The sequence below is a fragment of the Arachis ipaensis genome, chromosome B6 (genome assembly GCF_059453495.1).
Source record: "Arachis ipaensis isolate K30076 ecotype BB chromosome B6, ASM5945349v1, whole genome shotgun sequence".
In the NCBI taxonomy this organism is placed as follows: domain Eukaryota; kingdom Viridiplantae; phylum Streptophyta; class Magnoliopsida; order Fabales; family Fabaceae; genus Arachis; species Arachis ipaensis.
Window position 1 is genome coordinate 111,608,414 of NC_142441.1, and position 23,404 is coordinate 111,631,817.

Sequence of the window (23,404 nt, forward strand, 5' to 3'; positions counted from 1 at the left end):
TCTCACTTATGAACGCGTGCCTGACAAACACTTCCATTCTACATGCAAACAAGCTTGAATGTGTATCTCTTAGCCTTCTGATTGTGAGATCAGAGTCTTCGTGGTATAGGCTAGAACTATTGGCGGCCATTCTTGAGGTCCGAAAAGTCTAAACCTTGTCTGTGGTATTCCGAGTAGGATCCGGGAAGGGATGGTTGTGACGAGCTTCAAACTCGCGAGTGCTGGGCGTAGTGACAGACGCAAAAGGATTACTGAATCCTATTCCAGTATGATCGAGAACCGACAGATGAATAGCCGTGCGGTGACAGCGCATCTTGGACCATTTTCACTGAGAGGATGGGAAGTAGCCATTGACAACGGTGATGCCCTACACAAAGCTTTCCATAGAAAGGAGTGGGAATGATTGGATGAAGACAGCAGGAAAGCAGAGGTTCAGGAGGAACGAAAGCATCTCTATACGCTTATCTGAAATTCTCACCAATGAATTACATAAGTACCTCTATCTTTATTTTATGCTTTATTTATCTTTTAATTATTAAAACTCTATAACCATTTGAATCCGCGTGACTGAGATTTACAAGGTGGCCATAGCTTGCTTCAAGCTGACAATCTCCGTGGGATCGACCCTTACTCACATAAGGTTTATTACTTGGACGACCCAGTGCACTTGCTGGTTAGTTGTGCGAAGTTGTGACAAAGTGTGTGAATTACGTTCCGAGCACCAAGTTGTTGGCGCCGTTGTTAAGGATCACAATTTCGTGCACCAGAGATCAAGAGCTTGACTTTTCATTTGCATGCATCCTCCAAAGGTGGTAAGCCACATTTCGTAATCATCAACAAATATGCAGGATTACTTATTATCTCTTAATCGAACATGCATAATCAAAATGTTCGCAAAATTCTCACTAATTCACTATGTACATATCAACATTATGAAGAATTTACAAGAATGGCGATTAATTTGCCATCAGGGTTCCGCACTGCAAGTTTTTCCCTTTCTTTTGCAAAGAATACGAATCTCTCTTGTAAACCCCAATCGACTCCATCAAACTGCATCTCCTAGTATGCCCAAACAAGATTAAAAGAATCCCTCTTACCCAACTGTAGAAATATGTCAAAAAAAAAAAAAAGAGAAACCAAATAATTAGACCAAAAATCATAACCGAGAATAAATTCAGAAAAAATCCTATGGAAATAACAATCAGAAACATAAAAAGTTCAGAGAACTTAAAATAACCAGAGGCTTTATATGTTTTGAAGTTCAACAAAAGAGAGAGGAGTTGGAAGTTGGAACTTTAAAACGCGACGGAGATGAGGAGAAGCGGCAGAGGCAGAACAGAGCTATTTTCCCCAAATTCCCAATAGTGACTTTCCTGTTTTCTTTTCCATGTTCCTCTTCACGGCGGACCTTGGCGACGGCGGCTCCACCCACGGCGACGGCGACGGCGTGAAGCAGCGCCCCTTCATTCTCTTATTCGCAGCATCTCTAATGGCGATGACAAGGCACAGAGGCGCCGGTAAACCCTAGTGGTAGCAGCGACGGGTTAGAGGCACTCCTTGGTCGACGACGCGCGCGACGGGTCCAACGGCGGTGGAAGCAGCCGAGGCGACGGCGACGCGGGCTCACCTGTTGGCGAGTTCGCAGTAGCTCCCTCTAGCTCTCTCTCTCTCTCTCTCAGACACATCTCTCTCTCCTGCGATGGCTTGGCGGTGACGCGATGGCGATGATGCGACGGCAGTAGCGAGGCAGCTAGACAATGGCTGCAGCATGGCTCTTCCTCTCTTTTGATCGCAACTCTCCTTCTCTTCTCTAATTTCACGTTTTTTTTTGTGTGTGTTTGTGTTGAAGTTGGGGTTTGAAAAGAAAAGAGATGGTGGCTACTGTTAGTTAGTGTTAGTGACTTAAGGGAGGTTAGGGTTAGATAATTATGTAAAAATATTATTTAATTATAAATTTTAAAATTATTTTTAAATAAATATTCTAATTCTAAAAATTAGAGATAATTAAATTAATTATTTTTAAAATATTATTTTATTATTAATTTACAAATTATTTTTAAATAAATACTAATTAAGATAAAATTAAAAATAATTAAATTAATTTTTTTATTTATAAAAATTAAAGTATTAATTTTAAAAATTTTAAATATTTAAATCAAATCATATAAATTTTTTTATATTTTTTTAATTACTAAAATTTTAAATTATAAATAAAAAATATCCTGTTTAATATAAAATTTTCTAAAAATTGATATTAAATAAATATAATAGATTTTAAATAACTTATTATTTAATTTTTAAAATAATTTTAAACTCAAAGTATCATTAATTTGACTTAAATATTTTTAGTAAAATAAATTTTTGAATATAAAATCTTAAATAAATATAATAAATAATAAATAACTCATTATGTTAATTTTCGAAAATTCAAAGTCTTACATTTAATATGTTGAAATAAAATTTTTTATTAATTAAAAATTTTTTTAAATTTTGTGACAAATAAATAACTTGTTACAAAAATATTGTATTCCGTGATAAATTAATTTTTTGTTACAAAATATTTATAACTTTTGAAACAAATAGATATTTTGTTACAAAATATGTTGAATTTTTGGAACAATATAATCTTTTGTTACAAAATATTATAATATTTTACAACAAAGCAACAATTCGATACAAAAACCAGCATAATTTGTAACAAAAGAAATCACGTTGTTACAAAATATTAAAATGATTTTAACAATTTTTTTTATTGTTACAAAATATTCTTATTTTGTAACAATAACTAATTATTGTTACGCAAAAAGTATAATTTGTAACAATTTTAAATTTGATACAAATTTTTTGTTATAAATGCTCCATTTTCTTGTAGTGACATGATTATGTGAAATGATGTATTAATGAGTAATGAGTATATATGTGAATAAAATTGGATATGAAAATGGTTTGATTTTCCTATAGAGGATTTGATATGAAAATTAAGTCAGAGGTCGTTATAGGATGAGGTATCCCCTATTTGGTAAGTTATGGTAAGTGGTGGCATTATCACGTGTGCCTTGTTGATGAAATAATGAGTTTTTGGATGGATTGTTATTGTGTTGTGGTTGTTGTTTTGAATACAAAAATGGAATGAAATTATGCTATATGAGTTAAAAATTAATGGGTTAGGCCTTGAATAGTTAGGGAGGATTGAGAATTGTTTAATGAATGTTGAAGATGCCTAGAGTTGGTATAGGTTGCTTTGAAAGTGGTTAATTTGAGAATTTGGTGAAATTTAACACTAATGTAAAATTGGTAAAAACAAATTTTTGATCGACTTCAACGACAACGAGTCATAGCTTGGCGTTCGGAGCGTGAAATTGAATGAAATCTATCTTAAATTAAAGCCAATGATAAGAGCTTTAAAACTGTTTAAGAACAAAGAAAAACAAAAATTTAGACAAAAAGTTATGAACGATTGAAAACCGGTACAAAAAACTGATTTTAAGATTGTACACAAAAAAACCAGAATTTTGGCCTGTGTGCGCACCACTCAACGCGACTGTTGCAGCTCATGTGTACGCACGAGGGTGTTCTTACACATGCCAAGGAAAATTTACCAGTTGTGCATACGCACGAGGGGTGATGCGTATGCACGAGTTTGGAAATTCCTTTTGATCTGTGCATGCGCACAGAGATGTGCATACACACAAGTCCTATTTTATTGAAGAAACTCTGTTTTTGACTATTTGGCTTTCCTGGCAAGTTTATAAACCCATGTAAATCCCATGGGATGTTTGATAACTTGTCTTAAGCTCTGGATAGAGTTTGGCTAAGTCCAATGAATTAAATTGTGTTATTTCTGGATAAACACTTAGTTAAACGAAGGAAGTGTTGCGGGAATGGTGGCTTTGGCCCACACGCGGTAAGGACGGTGGTCTCATCTTGCTCACGGAATAATAATATTGAAGTAGCTAATAAATGAATTGGGTTATGTTAGGTTGAATCTTCCGAGTCTGGATAGAATTGTAAATTGGTTTAAGATGTGATATTAATTTCTTGCCTGGCAAGGACAGTGGTATCATCCCTCTTGCTCAGTGCGTAACTTTCTATGCAGGGAGGGTAGTTTATCTTATCCACAGTGAGGATGGTGGTATTATTCTGCTCACGTGATAATAGAATTGGTAACTGATAAAAGATTGGGGTAAATGAATCTAAATTTGATAAATTGATAACGAATTGGGGTTAATGAGTATAATAACTTTTGAAATTACTATAAGACATTGATGTTGACTATTTATGACCTGAATGATTGGATTGGCAAGGACAGAGGTTTGTCCCACAAGAACAGTTACATGGTGGCATATATGTATTGACTACAGAAGGCTCAATATAGCCACCAGAAGGGATAATTTTCCTTTACCATTCATAGACCAGATGCTAGAGAGACTAGCAGGCCATGAATACTACTGCTTTTTGGATGGCTATTCAGGCTACAACTAAATTGCAGTGGATCCTCAAGACCAAGAGAAAATAGCATTCACATGTCCATCTGGAGTATTTGCTTACAGAAGAATGCCTTTTGGTCTATGCAATGCACCTGCAACCTTTCAGAGGTGCATGCTCTCTATCTTCTCTGATATGGTAGAGAAGTTCCTGAAAGTCTTCATGGATGACTTCTCAGTATTTGGAGACTCATTTAGCTCCTGTCTTGATCATCTAGCACTTGTCTTGAAAAGGTGCCAAGAGACTAACCTAGTCTTAAACTGGGAAAAATGTCACTTTATGGTGACTGAAGGAATTGTCCTTGGGCACAAAATTTCAAGCAAGGAAATAGAGGTGGATCAAGCCAAGGTAGAAGTAATTGAGAAATTACCACCACCTGCCAATGTTAAGGCAATCAGAAGCTTTCTGGGGCATGCAGGATTCTATAGGAAGTTCATAAAGGATTTTTCAAAAATTACAAAACCTCTAAGCAACCTGCTAGCTGCTGACATGCCATTTGTATTTGACACAGAGTGTCTGCAGGCGTTTGAGACCCTGAAAGCCAAGCTGGTCACAGCACCAGTCATCTCTGCACCTGACTGGACATTACCATTCGAATTAATGTGTGATGCCAGTGACCATGCCATTGGTGCAGTGTTGGGACAAAGGCATAACAAGCTTCTGAACGTCATTTACTATGCCAGTCGTGTTCTAAATGACACACAGAAGAATTATACAACCATAGAAAAGGAGTTACTTGCAGTAGTTTATGCCATTGACAAGTTTAGATCCTATTTAGCAGGTTCAAAAGTAATTGTGTATGCTGACCATACTGCTCTTAAATATCTACTCACAAAGCAGGATTCAAAACCCAGGCTCATAAGATGGGTGTTGCTTCTGCAAGAGTTTGATATAGAAATAAGAGACAGAAAAGGGACAGAGAACCAGGTAGCTGATCACCTGTCCCGGATAGAACCAGTAGCAGGGGCGTCCCTCCCTCCTACTGAGATCTCTGAGACCTTTCCGGATGAGCAACTTTTTGCCATTCAAGAAGCACCATGGTTTGCAGACATTGCAAATTATAAAGCTGTGAGGTTCATACCCCAGGAGTACAGCAGGTTGCAAAAGAAAAAACTAATTTCTGATGCAAAGTACTACTTATGGGATGAACCATATCTCTTTAAGAGATGCGCAGACGGAATGATCCGCAGATGCGTCCCTAGAGAGGAGGGACAGAAGATCCTGTGGCATTGCCATGGATCACAGTATGGAGGACATTTCGGAAGTGAGCGAACAACCACTAAAGTCCTCCAATGTGGCTTCAATTGGCCTACTCTCTATAGAGATGCCCGAGAGTTTGTGCGTAACTGTGACAGTTGTCAAAGAGCTGGTAACTTGCCTCATGGTTATGCCATGCCTCAACAAGGGATCTTAGAGATTGAGTTGTTTGATGTATGGGGTATTGACTTCATGGGTCCTTTCCCACCATTATACTCAAACACTTATATTCTGGTGGCAGTAGACTACGTATCTAAATGGGTGGAAGCAATTGCCACACCCACTAATGATACCAAAACTGTGCTGAAGTTCCTCTAAAAACATATTTTCAGCAGATTTGGTGTTCCCAGAGTACTAATCAGTGAGGGGGCACCCATTTCTACAATAAACAGCTTTACTCTGCTATGGTTCGATATGGAATTAGCCACAAAGTAGCAACTCCGTATCATCCACAGACAAATGGGCAGGCTGAGGTCTCTAACAGAGAATTAAAGAGAATCCTGGAACGGACTGTAATTGCCCATAGAAAGGATTGGGCAAAGAGCTTGGATAATGCTCTGTGGGCATACAGAACAGCATTCAAGACTCCTATAGGAACCTCTCCATACCAGCTTGTGTATGGCAAGGCCTGTCATCTGTCCGTGGAACTGGAACATAAAGCCTACTGGGCAACCAGATTCCTAAACATGGATGCTAAGTTAGCTGGTGAGAAAAGATTGCTCCAGCTAAATGAGCTAGAGGAGTTCAGACTTAATGCTTTTGAAAATGCAAAAATTTATAAGAAAAAAGCAAAAAAGTGGCATGACAAGAAATTCTCATCCAGAGTCTTTGAGCCAGGACAAAAAGTTCTGCTGTTCAACTCTAGGCTCAGATTATTTCTCGGGAAATTAAAATCCCGGTGGAGGGGACCATATGTGATTACAGGAGTGTCACCATATGGATATGTTGAGCTTCAAGATATTGATTCTAGCAAAAAGTTCATTGTTAATAGACAGAGAATCAAACATTATCTTGAAAGCAATTTTGAGCAAGAATGCTCAAAACTGAGGCTTGAATGAAGCTCAGTAAAGGTCCAGCTAAAGACAATAAAGAAGCGCTTGCTGGGAGGCAACCCAGCCATTAGCAAGTTATTTATCTTAATTAATACTTGTAGAAGTTTGATATACATTTTTCTTCAAAGGATAATCATCAAAATTAAAGGAATTCACAGAGTTACAGAAGGATTCAGTGCAAAAAGCAGAGAAAAGGAGCTTGCTGGCAAGAAAACTCCAGTAAAGGTACCATTTTGGGCGTTCAGAAAAACGCCCAGTGATAAAGGGGTTTCTGGCGTTTAACGCCAACCAGGGTACCTGGCTGGGCGTTAAATGCCCATAATGGCCAAAAAATGGGCGCTAAACGCCAGAATGGATACCATTCTGGGCGTTTAACGCCAGAAAGGCAGGGGGAGGAGATTTTATTTCCAACTTCAATTTTTCAAATTTTCATGTTTTGACTCATAATTTTCTGCATAAACATGTTTCAAACTTTCATCATTCACCCTCAATTTTCCAAAATTCAACAATTTTCTAAAATCTCTTTTCAATTTTCTTTCAAATCCTTCCCAAATCTTTTCAAAAACTCAATTATCCTCTTAATTTCTTTCTAAATATTTTTCAACTCATCATATCATCTCTTATTTCTTAGATGCATAACCAAATTTTCAGATTTAACATCTTTATATCTTTTTCATATCATGATTTTATTTTCTTCCATCAATCATATCTCTATGTCATATCTCTTTCTAATTTTTTGAAATCCCTCCCCTCCTCCTATAAATATACATTCGGCCATCCCCTCCTCTCCACATTCGAATTTGGCTCTTCCTCTCTCTCTCCCCTTTCCTTTCTTTTGCTTGAGGGCAAGCAAACCTCTAAGTTTGGTGTGTTTTTCCATGATCTCTGAGCTAAGACTCATCAAGATCATGGAACCTAAGGGAAAACAAACCAAATCAAGAGGCAAGAAAGAGAATACTCCAAAGAGTCTTTGGAATCAAGAGAGGTTCCTAACCAAAGAACATGCAGACCATTACCACAAAATAATGGGTCTGAGGTCAGTGATCCCGGAAGTTAAATTCAATTTGAAAGAAGATGAATATCTGGAGATCCAAGAGCAAATTCGAAACAGAGGATGGGAAATTCTGGCCAATCCTGAAACAAAGGTTGGAAGAAACATGGTTCAGGAATTCTACTCAAATCTGTGGCTGACAGATAAGCAGAGAATAACTGGAACCGCCTTTCACACCTACCGAACTATGGTCAGAGGGAGGCTTATTTACTTCCATCTGGACAAAATAAGGGAGGTCTTCAAACTGCCTCAACTACAAGATGATCCAGAATCCTTTAATAGGAGAATGGTGAGAGTAGATAAGGGGTTAGATCAAGTTCTAGAGGACATATGCCTCCCTGGAACTAAGTGGATAACCAATTCAAAAGGTGTCCCAAACCAACTCAAGAGGGGAGATCTCAAACCTGTTGCAAGAGGCTGGTTGGACTTCATTGGGCATTCTATATTGCCCACTAGCAACCGCTCTGAGGTCATTGTCAACAGAACAGTGATGATTCATTGTATTATGCTTGGAAAAGAAGTGGAGATTCATCATCTGATTTCTTGTGAGATTTACACAATTGCAAACAAGAACTCCACTGAAGCCAAACTGGCCTACCCAAGCTTAATTTCTCTGCTATGTAAAGATGCTGAGGTGAGGATGGGAGTAGATGAATTCATCCCAATCGAACACCCAATCACCAAGAAGTCAATGGAAGGACAAGTGCAAGACAACTCCATCAAAAGGAGGGCGCAGGAGTTCCTCCCAGAAATTCTTGAAATTGACTACTGGACCCGCCTAGAAGCATCTGTTACCAAGCTGCAAGAAGCGATGGAACAACTTAAGGAAGAACAGCAGAATCAAAACTGCATGCTCTGCAAACTGCTGAAGGAACAGGATAAGCAAGGGCGTGAGCTAAAGGAGCTGAAGCGCCAGAAGCTCTCCCTTGAAGGACCAAGCAACCCACAGATTGAGGGAGCATCCACTTCTCAAAATCAAGGTTGTTGAGTCCTAACTTTGTGATAATCTTTATTATTAAGAGTCTATTTTAAGAGTCATTTATTTTTCTGCTTTTAATTTTCTGTCTTCTATTATGGTCTGCTCTTATATTTATTTTTGAGTCTTATTTTTATTCCATAATCAACAAAAATTTAAAGTTTATGTCTTAAAGCTATGAATGTCCTATGAATCCATCACCTTTCTTAAAAAAATATTTTTAATTGAAAAAGAAAAAGAAGTGCATGAATTTTGAATTTTAAAACAGTTTAGTTATTTTGATGTGGTGGCAATACTATTGTTTTCTGAATGAATGCTTGAACAATGCATATTTTTGAATTTGATTGTTTATGAATGTTAAAATTGTTGGCTCTTAAAAGAATGATGGGAAAAGGAGAAATGTTATCTGATGATCTGAAAAATCATAAAATTGATTCTTGAAGCAAGAAAAAGCAGTGAATAGAAAGCTTGCAAAAAGAAAAAAAGAAAAAAAGGGAGGCGAAAAAAAAGGAGAAAAGAGAAAAGAAAAAGAAAGAAAAAGAAAAAGCAAGCAGAAAAAGCCAATAGCCCTTTAAACCAAAAGGCAAGGGTAAAATAAAAAAGAGGATCCAAAGCTTTGAGCATCAGTGGATAGGAAGGCCCACAGGAATAAAATCCTGGCCTAAGTGGCTAAACTAAGCTGTCCCTAACCATGTGCTTGTGGCGTGAAGGTGTCAAGTGAAAACTTGAGACTGAGCGGTTAAAGTCGTGGTCCAAAAGCAAAAAGAGTGTGCTTAAGAGCTCTGGACACCTCTAATTGGGGACTCTAGCAAAGCTGAGTCACAATCTGAAAAGGTTCACCCAGTTATGTGTCTGTGGCATTTATGTATCCGGTGGTAATACTGGAAAACAAAATGCTTAGGGTCACGGCCAAGACTCATAAAGTAGCTGTGTTCAAGAATCAACATACTTAACTAGGAGAATCAATAACACTATCTGGATTCTGAGTTCCTATAGAAGCCAATCATTCTGGACTTCAAAGGATAAAGTGAGATGCCAAAACTGTTCAGAAGCAAAAAGCTAAAAGCCCCGCTCATCTAATTAATACTGATCTTCATAGATGTTTTTGGAATTCATTGTATATTCTCTTCTTTTTATCCTATTTGATTTTTATTTGCTTGGGGACAAGCAACAATTTAAGTTTGGTATTGTGATGAGCGGATAATTTATACACTTTTTGGCATTATTTTTAGTATGTTTTTAGTGTATTTTAATTACTTTTTATTATATTTTTATTGGTTTTTATTGAAAATTTACTTTTCTAGACTTTACTATGAGTTTGTGTGTTTTTCTGTGATTTCAGGTATTTTCTGGCTGAAATTGAGGGACCTGAGCAAAAATCTGATTCAGAGGCTGAAAAAGGACTGCAGATGCTGTTGGATTCTGACCTCCATGCACTCAAAGTGAATTTTCTGGAGCTACAGAAGCCCAATTGGCGCTCTCTCAATTGGTTTGGAAATTAGACATCCTGGGCTTTTCATAAATATATAATAGTCCATACTTTGTCTGAGATTTGATGGCCTAAACAGGCGTTCCAAGTCAGCTCAAGAATTCTGGTGTTTAACGCCGGAACTGGCATAAAAACTGGAGTTAAACGCCCAAACTGGCACAAAAGCTGGCGTTTAACTCCAAGAAAAGTCTCTACACATGAAAGCTTCAATGCTCAGCCCAAGCACACAGCAAGTGGGCCCCGGAAATGGATTTTTACACTAAACACCCTAGCTTACTCATTTTCTGTAACCCTAGGTCACCAGTTTACTATAAAAACTACTTTTAGTGATTCATCTTGTACCTCATGACACTTTACACGTTTCTTATTGTATTCTCTACGGCATGAGTCTCTAAACCCCATTGTTGGGGGTAAGGAGCTCTGCTGTTCTTCATGAATTAATGCAATTACTACTGTTTTCCATTCTATCACGCTTGCTTCTATTCTAAGATATTCATTCGCACCTCAACCTGTTGAATGTGATGATCTGTGACACTCATCATCATTCTCACCTATGAACGCGTGCCTGACAACCACCTCCGTTCTACCTTAGATTGAATGCATATCTCTTAGCCTCATGATTCAGATCAGAGTCTTCGTGGTATAAGCTAGAATTATTGGCGGCCATTCCTGAGATCCGGAACATCTAAACCTTGTCTGTTATATTCTGAATAGGATCTGGGAAGGGATGGCTGTGACGAGCTTCAAACTCGCGTTTGTTGGGCGTGTGACAGACGCAAAAGGATCAATGGATCCTATTCCAGCATGATCGAGAACCGACAGATGATTAGCCATGCGGTGACAGCGCATTTGGAACGTTTTCACTGAGAGGACGGGAAGTAGCCATTGACAACGGTGATGCCCAACATAAAGTTTGCCATGGAAGGAGCCTTGCATGCATGAAGAAGAAGATAGTAGGAAAGTAGAGATTCAGAAGACAAAGCATCTCCAAAGCCTCAACCTGTTCTTCATTACTGCATAACAAGTATTTAATTCATGTTCTTTTACTTTTTACAATTAAATATGAGAATTATTGATATCCTGACTAAGAGTTACAAGATAACCATAGCTTGCTTCAAGCCGACAATCTCCGTGGGATCGACCCTTACTCACGTAAGGTATTACTTGGACGACCCAGTGCACTTGCTGGTTAGTTGTGCGGAGTTGCAAAAGTGTGATTGTAATTTCGTGCACCAAGTTTTTGGCGCCGTTGCAGGGGATTGTTCGAGTTTGGACAACTGACGGTTATTCTTGTTGCTTAGATTAGGAATATTTTATTTTTGTTGGTTTAGAGTCTTTTATTTGAGTTTAGTTTTATATTTTAAGTTTGGTGTCAACTGCATGCTTTTACTCTCTGTTAATTTTTCGAATTTGCATGATTCTTAGTCTTTTTTGATCTTTAAAAATTCTAAGTTTGGTGTCTTCTTTGTGTTTTCCTTTAATTTTTTGAAAATATTGTGCTTGATTTTCTAAAAATTTTAAGTTTGGTGTCCCTTGTGCTTTTATTTACTTAAAAAATTTTTCAAAAATTTGTTCTTGGTGTTCATCTTGATCTTCAAAGTGTTCTTGGTGTTCATCTTGACATTCAAGATTTTCTTGTTTGTTCTCTGTGTTTTGATCTAAAATTTCTAAGTTTAGTGTCATTTTGTTGTTTTTCTCTTTCCGCATTAAAATTCAAAAATAAAAAAATTATCCTTTCCGTATTTTACTCATAAATTTCGAAATTTTGCATTAATTTAGTCAAAGATTTTCAAAATCATATCTTTTTTTTAGTCAAGTCAATATTCTAATTTCAAAAATTGATCTTTTCAAATCTTTTTCAAAAATCAAATCTTTTTAATTTCTTCAATCATATCTTTTCAATCATATTTTTTTTAGTTTGCAATCATATCTTCTCAATCATATCTTTTTCAAAATAATTCTCAATCATATCTTTTTTTTTTATTTGCAATCATATCTTCTAAATCATATCTTTTTCAAAATAATTTTCAATCATATCTTTTTAATTGCTAATTTCAAAATCTTTTTAATTAATTAATTAATTTAGTTTTCAAGTTGCTTTGATTTTATTTTCTTTTAGTTTTCAAAATTTTATTTTATTTTCCTTTTATTTTATTTTATTATTTTTGGTCACTTTTAATTAAATAAAATAAAAAAATAAAAATATAATTTAATTGCAATTCATATCAATTCCCTTTTCTCCATCATGGACATAAGTGGAAACGAACAGTCCAGAAGGACTCTGGGGTCATATGCTAACCCCATTACAGCTGCATATGGGAGTAGCATCTGTATACCTCCCATCAAAGCAAGCAGCTTTGAGCTAAATCCTCAGCTCATTATCATGGTGCAGCAAAATTGCCAGTATTTTGGTCTTCCACAGGAAGAACCTACTGAGTTTCTGGCACAGTTCTTACAAATTGCTGACACAGTAGGTGATAAAGAAGTGGATCAGGATGTCTACAGATTATTATTGTTTCCATTTGCTGTAAAAGATCAAGCTAAGAGGTGGTTAAATAACCAACCCACATCAAGCATAAAAATATGGAGATAATTAACAGACAAATTCCTGAATCAATTTTACCCTCCAAAAAGGATGACACAGCTAAGGTTGGACATCCAAGGCTTTAAACAAGAGGATCATGAATCTCTTTATAATGCCTGGAAAAGGTACAGAGGGATGCTAAGAAAATGCCCCTCTGAAATGTTTTCAGAGTGGGTATAGTTAGACATCTTCTACTATGAACTTACAAAAAAAGCTCAGATGTCTCTAGACCACTCAGCTGGTGGATCTATACACATGAGAAAAACAATTGAAGAGGCTCAAGAACTCATAGATACAGTTGCTAGAAATCAACATCTGTACTCAAACAGTGAGCCCTCCATAAAAGAAGAGGCTATGGAAGTAACTACTGATCCTAATCCTCAAGAACATATTGTTGAACTTAATCAGCAATTACTCCTTATGACAAAACAATTAGCAGAATTCAAAGAGATGCTCCAAGACACTAAAAATGCTAACAAGAATATAGAAGCACACTTGAATCAGACAAGACAGCAGCTATCTAAACAGATAACAGACGAATGCCAAGTTGTTCAACTAAGGAGTGGGAAGACATTGAATAATTCCGCTCAAGGTAGCAGAAAACAAAAAAGGGAACAACTGACAGAGGATGACCAAACCACTACCCAAGATCCCTCTGAGGACATCAAGAGCCCAGAGAGGAATAACTCTGGCGTCCAAGCGCCAGAAAAGGGGGAAAAGTTGGCGTTAAACGCCCATTCCTTGCCCAGTTCCAGTGTTCAAACGCCAGAAAAGGGTGGAAAGCTGGCGTTAAACGCCCATCCAGCACCTAATCCTGGCGTTCAAACACCTATGAGGAATCAGACACCTGCAAGTGCTGATAGTATGATAAACCACTATTTCATGGTTTATCTTGTGCTCAATTGAGTGGTTTTTATCTACTCTTTACCCACTTATTCATACTATTTGCATGGTTTTACATTTACCTTCCTAATTATGTTCTTTGATTGAAAACATGCTTCTTTGGACTTATAATTGCTAATATTAATCCTCTCTTATTACCATTAGATACCTTGATATGTGTGTTAAGTGATTTCAGAGATTATAGGGCATGAATGGCTCAGAGGATAGAAAGGAAGCATGCAAAAGTGGAAGGAATACAAGAAGTTGGAGAAATTGCTAAGCTGTCCAGCCTGACCTCTTCGCACTCAAACAGCTATAACTTTTGCTACAGAAGTCCAAATGACGCGGTTCTAGTTGAGTTGGAAAGCTAACGTCCGGGGCTTCGATTTGATATATAATATGATATAGTTTCTCTAACACTAGGCGACGCGACCGCGTGATCCATGCGGCCACGTCGCAGTGACGAAAATCCAGCGTGGCAAAATTCGAAACCAGCGAATTCTGGACTGTTTCTGACCCAGTTTGCGGCCCAAAAAATACAGATTAGAGGCTATAAAGTGGGGGACTGCATCCATTCATAGGGAGGCTTCCATATTCACAATTTTAGGAGTAGATATAGTTTTTAGAGAGAGAGGTTCTCTCCTCTCTCTTAGGATTAGGATTTAGGATTTCTCTTAGTTTTAGAGTGACTCTCAATCCCAAGTTCTTTATTTTTATTTATTTTTATTTAATTTATGAACTCTTCCATGTTACATATAATTTTCTTAATTAATGTTATTTGAGGTATTTCAGACTTATGATTGCTCCTTTTTATTATATAAATAATTTTGATTTTTCTCTTTTGGCTTTGGTTGAGACATTGGTAACTCTTGAGTTATCAAACTCATTGTTGATTGAAAATTGGAATTAATTTGTCCACTTAACTTACCTTCATAGTTAGGGGTTAATAAGGTGGGGGAAGAATCCAATTCTCATCACAATTGATAAGGATAACTAGGATAGGACCTCCAGTTCTCCATACCTTGCCAAGAGATTTTATTATTGTTAATTTATTTTACTTGTCATTTAAATATACCTGTGCCCATTGCCCAAACTCCAAATTTCTCAAAACCCCAAATTTACAATCTCCATAACCAATAATAAGAACACCTCCCTGCAATTCCTTGAGAAGACGACCCGAGGTTTGAATACTCGGTTATCAATTTCAAAGGGGTTTGTTACTTGTGACAACCAAAACGTTTGTACGAAGGAATTTCTGTCGGTTTAGAGACTATATCTACAACGCGACTGTTTTTATGACATTCTTTACTGGCAAAAATCCCAACGTCAAAATGGGAGCGACCACCAGCGGCGGACTGCAGGAAGATCATCCCTCACAGCAGGAACTTCATTGCTTTGGGCTACAGACCACCATCTGTCACTGCTACTGATGAGACAGCCCCTCCGTCTGTTGGACCCTCTTCATCCACAGCTGCCCCAGCTGCCCCTGCTGCCACCACTGCACCTCTACCCGCCTCTGAGCCGGTTTATCACCTCGTGCACCGTCTATTCCGCCAGCTTGATCAGATGGAGCGCCGTAACAGGCGCCGGTATGAGAGATTGGAGCGCCGCAGCAGGCGACGCTATTCCCATCTGAAGCTGATGATCAGACAGGGCGCCGACATTTCCTCCGAGCCCGACACACCATCAGAGCCATCAGAGGAGGAGGAGGATGAGCACGAGGAGGAGCCTCATTCCCATGTGGAGACTCATCAGCAGGCAAGCATAGAACACGCTACACCACAGCAGGAGGCCCCACATCAGCTTGAGGCTGCAAATCCAGAGATCCCGATCCAGTCAGTCCCCCCTCTACAGCAGCCAGACTCTCAGCCCACCACTGCCACAGAGACCCCAGCTACCATCCCTACCAGTGATGACACTCCTTCACACCCGGCTTGATTGAGCATCGGGGACGATGCTTCATTTTAAGTGTGGGGAGGTCGCCATCTCTGGCGTTTATTTTGGTGAACTACTACATACTTTTTCTTTTATTTTGGATATTTTTCTGTATTTTCCTCTTTTTCTTTTATTGTTATTTTCTGAGTACTTATACATTGCTACTTGTGTATTTTACTCTATTTTCTGCATTTTGTATTTTTTGTTCATATTTTAGTTATTTAGTTCATTTTAGTTATTTAGTTTAGTTTGCAATTCTAACTTATTAGTGGATCAATTAGTATAGTTTACCCTTTTTACATAAGATAGCTTAGTTATAGCTTATTTTAAATTGACAAATATAAAAAAAAAAGAGTAAGCTAGGAACTTGAACATAATAGATTTAGATCCATAAAACCTTGTATATATAGCATTATATGATGTAGTTAAACTGACAACATTTCATCAAGGAGAAACATTAAAACTTCAAAGGCTACCCTAAATTAATTTTTAAGAGAATAATGAGAATTTTCAACAAAACCTGCATGACATACATAAGTGATAAATGATTTTTCAGCTAGAGAACACATAGCCTGTGAGTTTTGAGCTTAACTGTATGGTTACATTCAAACCATAATTTTTATTTCTGTGTGTTCCAACCTTCTTTCTTATTCTGGTGTTCTTTACTTTGTTTTAGTCTATATGTCCGATTATAGAATATAGGTACATCTCAAAATAATGATTGAGGCCATCATTTGATTTTAGCTCACTTACCCCAAATTAGCCTACCTTTTACATCACCTTTGTTAGCCCCCTTTGAGCTTTTAAAAAAACCCCCTTATTCTATTTTAACCAAATTACTAGCCTTAAGCAGAAAAACAAAAGAAAATCCCAAGTGAATCCTTGGTTAGCTTAAGATAGAAAATTATAAATAGAGTAAAATGTGGGAAACTTATTGGGAACATAGTTGATAAAGACAAAAGGTAGAAAAATTAAAAAGAATAAAGCAACTCAAAATTTTGGGGAGCAGGCTCATGAAAATTCAAATTAATTAAAAAAATTAAGGAGTGGGAGCAATTTCTGAAGTCTTTTTTGGCCCAGATCCAAGTACAGAAAGCATAGATTAGAGGTTATAAAGTGGAGGAATGCATCCATTCAGAGGGAGCTCGCATAATTTTAGTTTTCAATGATTTAGATTTAGTTGAGAGGGAGATCTTCTCCTCTCTCTCTTTTAAACCTGGAATTGAGAGTCACTTTTAAAACAAGAAGAAATCCTAAATCCTAAAAGAGAGAAGGGGAGGGGGGTGGTACGGCGGCGGCGTCTGGGCGGCGGCGGCGTCGGGGTGGTGGCGTGGTGGCTGGCCAGCGGTGGCTGGGGGAAGAAGAATAGAGAAGGAGAAGAGGGTTGGGGGTGAAGGGGGGCTGCGTGACTAATAGGGTTCGCGTGGCTGGGGGGGTTATATTTTCGAATCCACGCAGCCGCGTGGGGCACGCGGTCGCGTGGTTGGGGTGAAAATGGTGGGGGCGGGGGGGGGGGGGGACGCGATCACGTTGGTCGCGCGATCGCATGAGAGGGGTGACGCGATCGCGTGGGTCGCGCGATCGCGTCGCTGGAACTCATGCTAAACGCACGACTCCAGCGCCGTTTTAGCGCAACTCTCTGTCTCCTTTTGGGGTGATATGCAATCCATGCGACGCGATCGCGTTGCTCACGCGATCGCGTGGGATTGGTATTGGGTAAGTGACGCGATCGCATGGGGCATGCGATCACGTGGGCCAATTTGTGCGAAACGCACAAGAGCCGCACGATTCCAGCCCAACTTTCTGTTCATTGGATCCTTACGCCGATATATATATCACGCGGCCGCGTGGGTCACGCGGTTGCATGGGTGGTGTTTTTCGTGGTATGACGCGATCGCATGGGGCATGCGGTCGTGTCGTGCAACCCCCCTCTTTTTTTTTACTGAAAAATGCAGGATGCAGTGATTAACATGAATGCTATGCATGATTCCAGGTTAATATTAAAATAAAAAAAATAAATTGAAAACAATAAACAAGAAATAGATTGAGAAAGAAGCGACCATATCATGGTGGGTTGTCTCCCACCTAGCACTTTTAGTTAAAGTCCTTAAGTTGGACATTGGAAGAGTATCCTGTTATGGTGGCTTATGTTTAAATTTGTCCAAAAATTTCCACCAGTGCTTGGAATGCCAATAGCCTCCGGGGTCCCAAACTAGGCATGTAAAGCTTCTGAGCAGCTTCAAACAGATATTCAGCCTCCCGGGATGACGAATGTCAGAATATAATCCATGATCCCAAGCTGTGTTTTTAGATCCGCCTCCGTTTTGATTTGTAAGTTTCCATTCGGGCGGGTTAAAAAGTAGAATCTCACCGTGGTGACCAAACGTTTTCCGTGATCCATGCAATTGAGCATGATACCAATCCATGTACTTCGAGGTGAAGCGTGGAACCTTATTGAACCTGGTGCACCAGTTCTGAGTACGAGCCAATTTCCTTTTACTCTTAAAGCCGCAGAGAGCTCTAAGTTGGCCATCTGTTTCAAGCAAACCATATTCAAGTGAATAAGTAAAATTATAAGTTAAGGATTGTACCCACTTGAAGCTTGTATTAGGTGGTAATGGCCTTGGGATAGGTGTTTTTTGGTGGTTCTGCAAGTTCCGTTTCCTTGTGCTCTTCTGTGAATTCTTCTACTTCCTTGCAAAGATCTTCAATTGTATCTGTATCCTGGTCAAAGTCTTCTATGTCTTCCTCATCACTCGAGTCATAGATTGGAGGTTGAGAGAAATCTACCTCCGCATCATCTTCATATTCACTTGGAGAAAATTCTTCGATTTCAGAGAATTCACTTGCGGACGCAAGTTCATCACTAGGAGAACTAGACTTGTGACTATCATCATCAAGGAAATTTGCTTCTTGGATTATTCCGTCTGATTCTTCGTAAACGACTTGCCTTGGAGATTGTACGGTATCCTCCTTAGCATCAACTGTAGCATCTTGGACGGAGTTTTCCTCAATTCTGGATTCCCAAGGAAGTTCAGCATCTCCTAGATCTTCAACCAACTCTTCTTCTTGAACAATGACAGCTTCTTCCACTTGTTCTAGTACGAATTCATTCTCTGTCTTGTCCACTGGAGTCTCTAGTATTTCTTTCATGCTACGCTCTTCATCGGGCTGTCCACATGGAGCTGTGGTTGATCCTTGTATATTTGAGCGCCTAGTGGCCCATTGAATTAGTGCTTGCTCCAGTTGTTGAATGGTTATTTGAAATTTAATTACTGTTTCTTTTAGGCGATCCTCTGCTTCGCGGTTTTCCGGACTTGGATATGATACAAAGGAAAGTGGTGATGATTGGGAACGATTGGATTGGTATTGGGGTAAGGAAGGATCATATGATGGCGAATGGTGAAGAAAAGCTTGTGAGTGTGGTGGTTCGAGGTTATGTTGAAAGGATGGTTCATATGCACGGGGTGGGGCTTGTTGGTAGTTACAAGGTTGTCCACCATGTCTTTCAGCTGGGTATGCACGGTAGAATGGTCTTTGTACAGGATATCTCGGAGGGTGTTGCTGCCAAAAGGGTTGATTAGATCCTCTTGGTTCCATCCATCCTTGATTGGTCTGACCTTGATGCACATTAATGCTGTAACTTCTATTTCCTTTAACAATATTAGAACCAAACTCAAAGCGAGAGGGGTGAGAGTTCATAGTAGCAAATAAAGATAAAAACAAAAAACAAAAATAAATAAACAAGCAAAAGAAAAATATTTACAATAACCAATAATAATGCACACGTTAGCAGTTCCCCGGCAACGGCGCCATTTTGACGGTGGTGATTTCTGCCAGTAAAGAATATCATAAAAACAGTCGCGTTGTACATATAGTCTCTAAACCGACAAAAATCCCTTTCGTACAAACGTTTTGGGTGTCACAAGTAACAAACCCCTTAAAAATTGTTAACCGAGTATTCAAACCTCGGGTCGTCTTCTCAAGGAACTGCGGGGAAGTATGTTCTTATTATTGGTTATAAAGGTTGTAATCGGGGTTTAGAAGGTGAGAAGTAAGTAATTTAAATGACGAGTGAATTAAATGGCAATTAAAAATAAATAATAACTGTAAAACAACTTTTGGCAAGATAAGGGAAATTAGAGGTCCAACTTAGTTATCTCTCTCAACTATAATGAAAGTTGAATCTAAACTCCACTTGGTCAACCTTTACCAGGGCAAAGGAAAGTCAAGGGACTAATTAAATTGACATTTGAATCCTAATTATTTCCTAAGAAAAGGTTGGGATTATTTAAGTTCAGCTCAATTAGCAAGATAACGATTATCAATTACGTTGAGTTTAATAACTGTTGAGTTACTGAATTCTTAACCAGGACCAAAAGGGGAAAAAAGTAAAATTGCTGAAATAATAAAAACGTCCTTAAATGGGAAGCAATGATAACTTAAATCAAAGAGAACAATCATAAACTGAAAATACCTCAAATATCATTAATTCAAATAATTGTCTGTAACATGAAAGAATTCATAGATCCAATTATAAAGGTAAATAGCCAACTCAGATACTGAAATAAATAAATAGAGTAAAAGGGAAGTTTAAAACAAAGAAATATAAAACCTGGATTGAGAGTCACTCTTAAAACAAGAAGAAATCCTAAATCCTAAAAGAGAGAGAGGAGAAGATCTCCCTCTCAACTAAATCTAAATCATTGAAAACTAAAATTATGCGAGCTCCCTCTGAATGGATGCATTCCTCCACTTTATAACCTCTAATCTATGCTTTCTGTACTTGGATCTGGGCCAAAAAGGGCTTCAGAAATCGCTGGGGGCGTATTCTATAAATTATGATACGTGGCCTATGTCACGCGTCCGCGTGGGTCACGCGGTCGCGTCATCTAGAACTTTTCCTTTCCACGCGGTCGCGTCAGTCACGCGTCCGCGTCATGGGTGTTCTACTCAAGGCACGCGGTCGCGTCAGTCATGCGGCCGCGTCGCTGCTTCTTTGCTTCTGGCACGCGATCGCGTCGTCCATGCGATCGCGTGGATACCAGTTTCCTTAAAGCTCCATTTTGCCTTCTCCTTCCATTTTTGTATGTTTTATTTTTCATCCTTTAAGTCATTCAGCCTTAGGAAACCTGAAGCTACTCAACACACTAATCACGGCATCGAATGGAAATAAAGGTAATTAAAATAATTAATTTTTTAAAGCTTAGGAAACATGTTTTTCACAATATGACATAATAAGGAAGGGAAAGTAAAACCATGCAATTAATGTGAATAAGTAGGTGAAGAGTTGAATAAATCACTCTAATTAAGCACAAAAGAACTCATAAAATATAGGTTTATCATAGTAACCCCTCTAAGAAGGCTTCTCCAATCATTTCTGTAGGGAATAAACCTGCAGCAACTAAGGTTGAAGAATATAAAGCCAAGATGCCTTATCCTCAGAAGCTCCGCCAAGCGAAACAGGATAAACAATTTGCCCGCTTTGCAGACTATCTCAGGACTCTTGAAATAAAGATCTCGTTTACAGAGGCACTTGAGCAAATACCCTCTTATGATAAGTTCATGAAAGAGATCTTAAGTCATAAGAAGGATTGGAGAGAAACTGAAAGAGTGTTTCTCACTGAAAAATGCAGTGCAGTCATTCTAAAAAGCTTACCAGAAAAGCTTCAAGATCCAGGAAGCTTTATGATACCATGCACATCAGAAGGTGCTTGCACCAAGACAACTTTATGTGACCTTGGAGCAAGTATCAACCTAATACATGCATCCACTATCAGAAAGCTTGGGTTGACTGAAGAAGTCAAACCAATCCGGATATGTCTTCAACTTGCTGATGGCTCCATTAAATATCCATCAGGCATCATTGAGGACATGATTGTCAAGGTTGGGCCATTCGCCTTTTCCACTAACTTTGTAGTGCTGGAAATGGAGGAGCACAAGAGTGAAACTCTCATTCTAGGAAGACCTTTCCTAGCAACTGGACAAACTCTTATTGATGTACAAAAAGGGGAAGTGACCCTGAGAGTCAATGAGGATGAGTTCAAGTTAAATGCTGTCAAAGCTATGCAGCATCCAGACACAGCAAATGACTGCATGAGCACTGATAATATTGACTCTTTGGTGGAAGAGATCAATATGACTGAGAGTCTTGAATCAGAGCTAGAGGACATCTTTAAAGATGTTCAGCCTGATTTGGAGGAACCTGAGGAAATAAAAGAACCTCTCAAAATCCCTCAGGAAGAGGAGAAACCTCCTAAACTAGAGCTCTAACCACTACCACCATCCCTGAAATATGCATTTTTGGGAGAGGGTGACACTTTTCCAATGATCATAAGCTCTGCTTTAAATCCACAGGAAGAGAAAGCACTAATTCAAGTGCTAAGGACACACAAGACAGCTCTTGGGTGGTCCATAAGTGACCTTAAGGGCATTAGCCCAGCAAGATGCATGCACAAAATCCTATTGGAGGATGATGCCAAGCCAGTGGTTCAACCACAGAGGCGGCTAAATCCAGCCATGAAGGAAGTGGTGCAGAAAGAGGTCACTAAGTTACTAGAGGCTGGGATAATTTATCCTATTTCTGATAGCCCCTGGGTAAGCCCTGTCCAAGTTGTCCCCAAGAAAGGAGGCATGACAGTGGTTCATAATGAAAAGAATGAACTGGTTCCCACAAGAACAGTTACAGGGTGGCGTATGTGTATTGACTACAGAAAGCTCAATACAGCCACCAGAAAGGATCATTTTCCTTTACCATTCATAGACCAGATGCTAGAGAGACTAGCAGGCCATGAATACTACTACTTTTTAGATGGCTATTCAGGCTACAACCAAATTGCAGTGGATCCTCAAGACCATGAGAAAATAGCATTCACATGTCCATCTGGAGTATTTGCTTACAGAAGAATGCCTTTTAGTCTATGCAATGCACCTGCAACCTTTCAGAGGTGCATGCTCTCTATCTTCTCTGATATGGTAGAGAAGTTCCTGGAAGTCTTCATGGATGACTTCTCAGTATTTGGAGACTCATTCAGCTCCTGTCTTGATCATCTAGCACTTGTCTTGAAAAGGTGCCAAGAGACTAACCTATTCTTAAACTGGGAAAATGTCACTTTATGGTGACTGAAGGAATTGTCCTTGGGCACAAAATTTCAAGCAAGGGAATAGAGGTGGATCAAGCCAAGGTAGAGGTAATTGAGAAATTATCACCACCTGCCAATGTTAAGGCAATCAGAAGCTTTCTGGGGCATGCAGGATTCTATAGGAAGTTCATAAAGGATTTTTCAAAAATTGCAAAACCTCTAAGCAACCTGCTAGCTGCTGACACATCATTTGTGTTTGACACAGAGTGTCTGCAGGCATTTGAGACCCTGAAAGCCAAGCTGGTCACAGCACCAGTCATCTCTGCACCTGACTAGACATTACCATTCGAATTAATGTGTGATGCCAGTGACCATGCCATTGGTGCAGTGTTGGGACAAAGGTATAACAAGCTTCTGCACGTCATTTACTATGCCAGTCGTGTTCTAAATGACACACAGAAGAATTACACAACCACAGAAAAGGAGTTACTTGCAGTGGTTTATGCCATTGACAAGTTTAGATCCTATTTAGTAGGTTCAAAAGTGATTGTGTATTCTGACCATGCTGCTCTTAAATATCTACTCACAAAGCAGGATTCAAAACCCAGGCT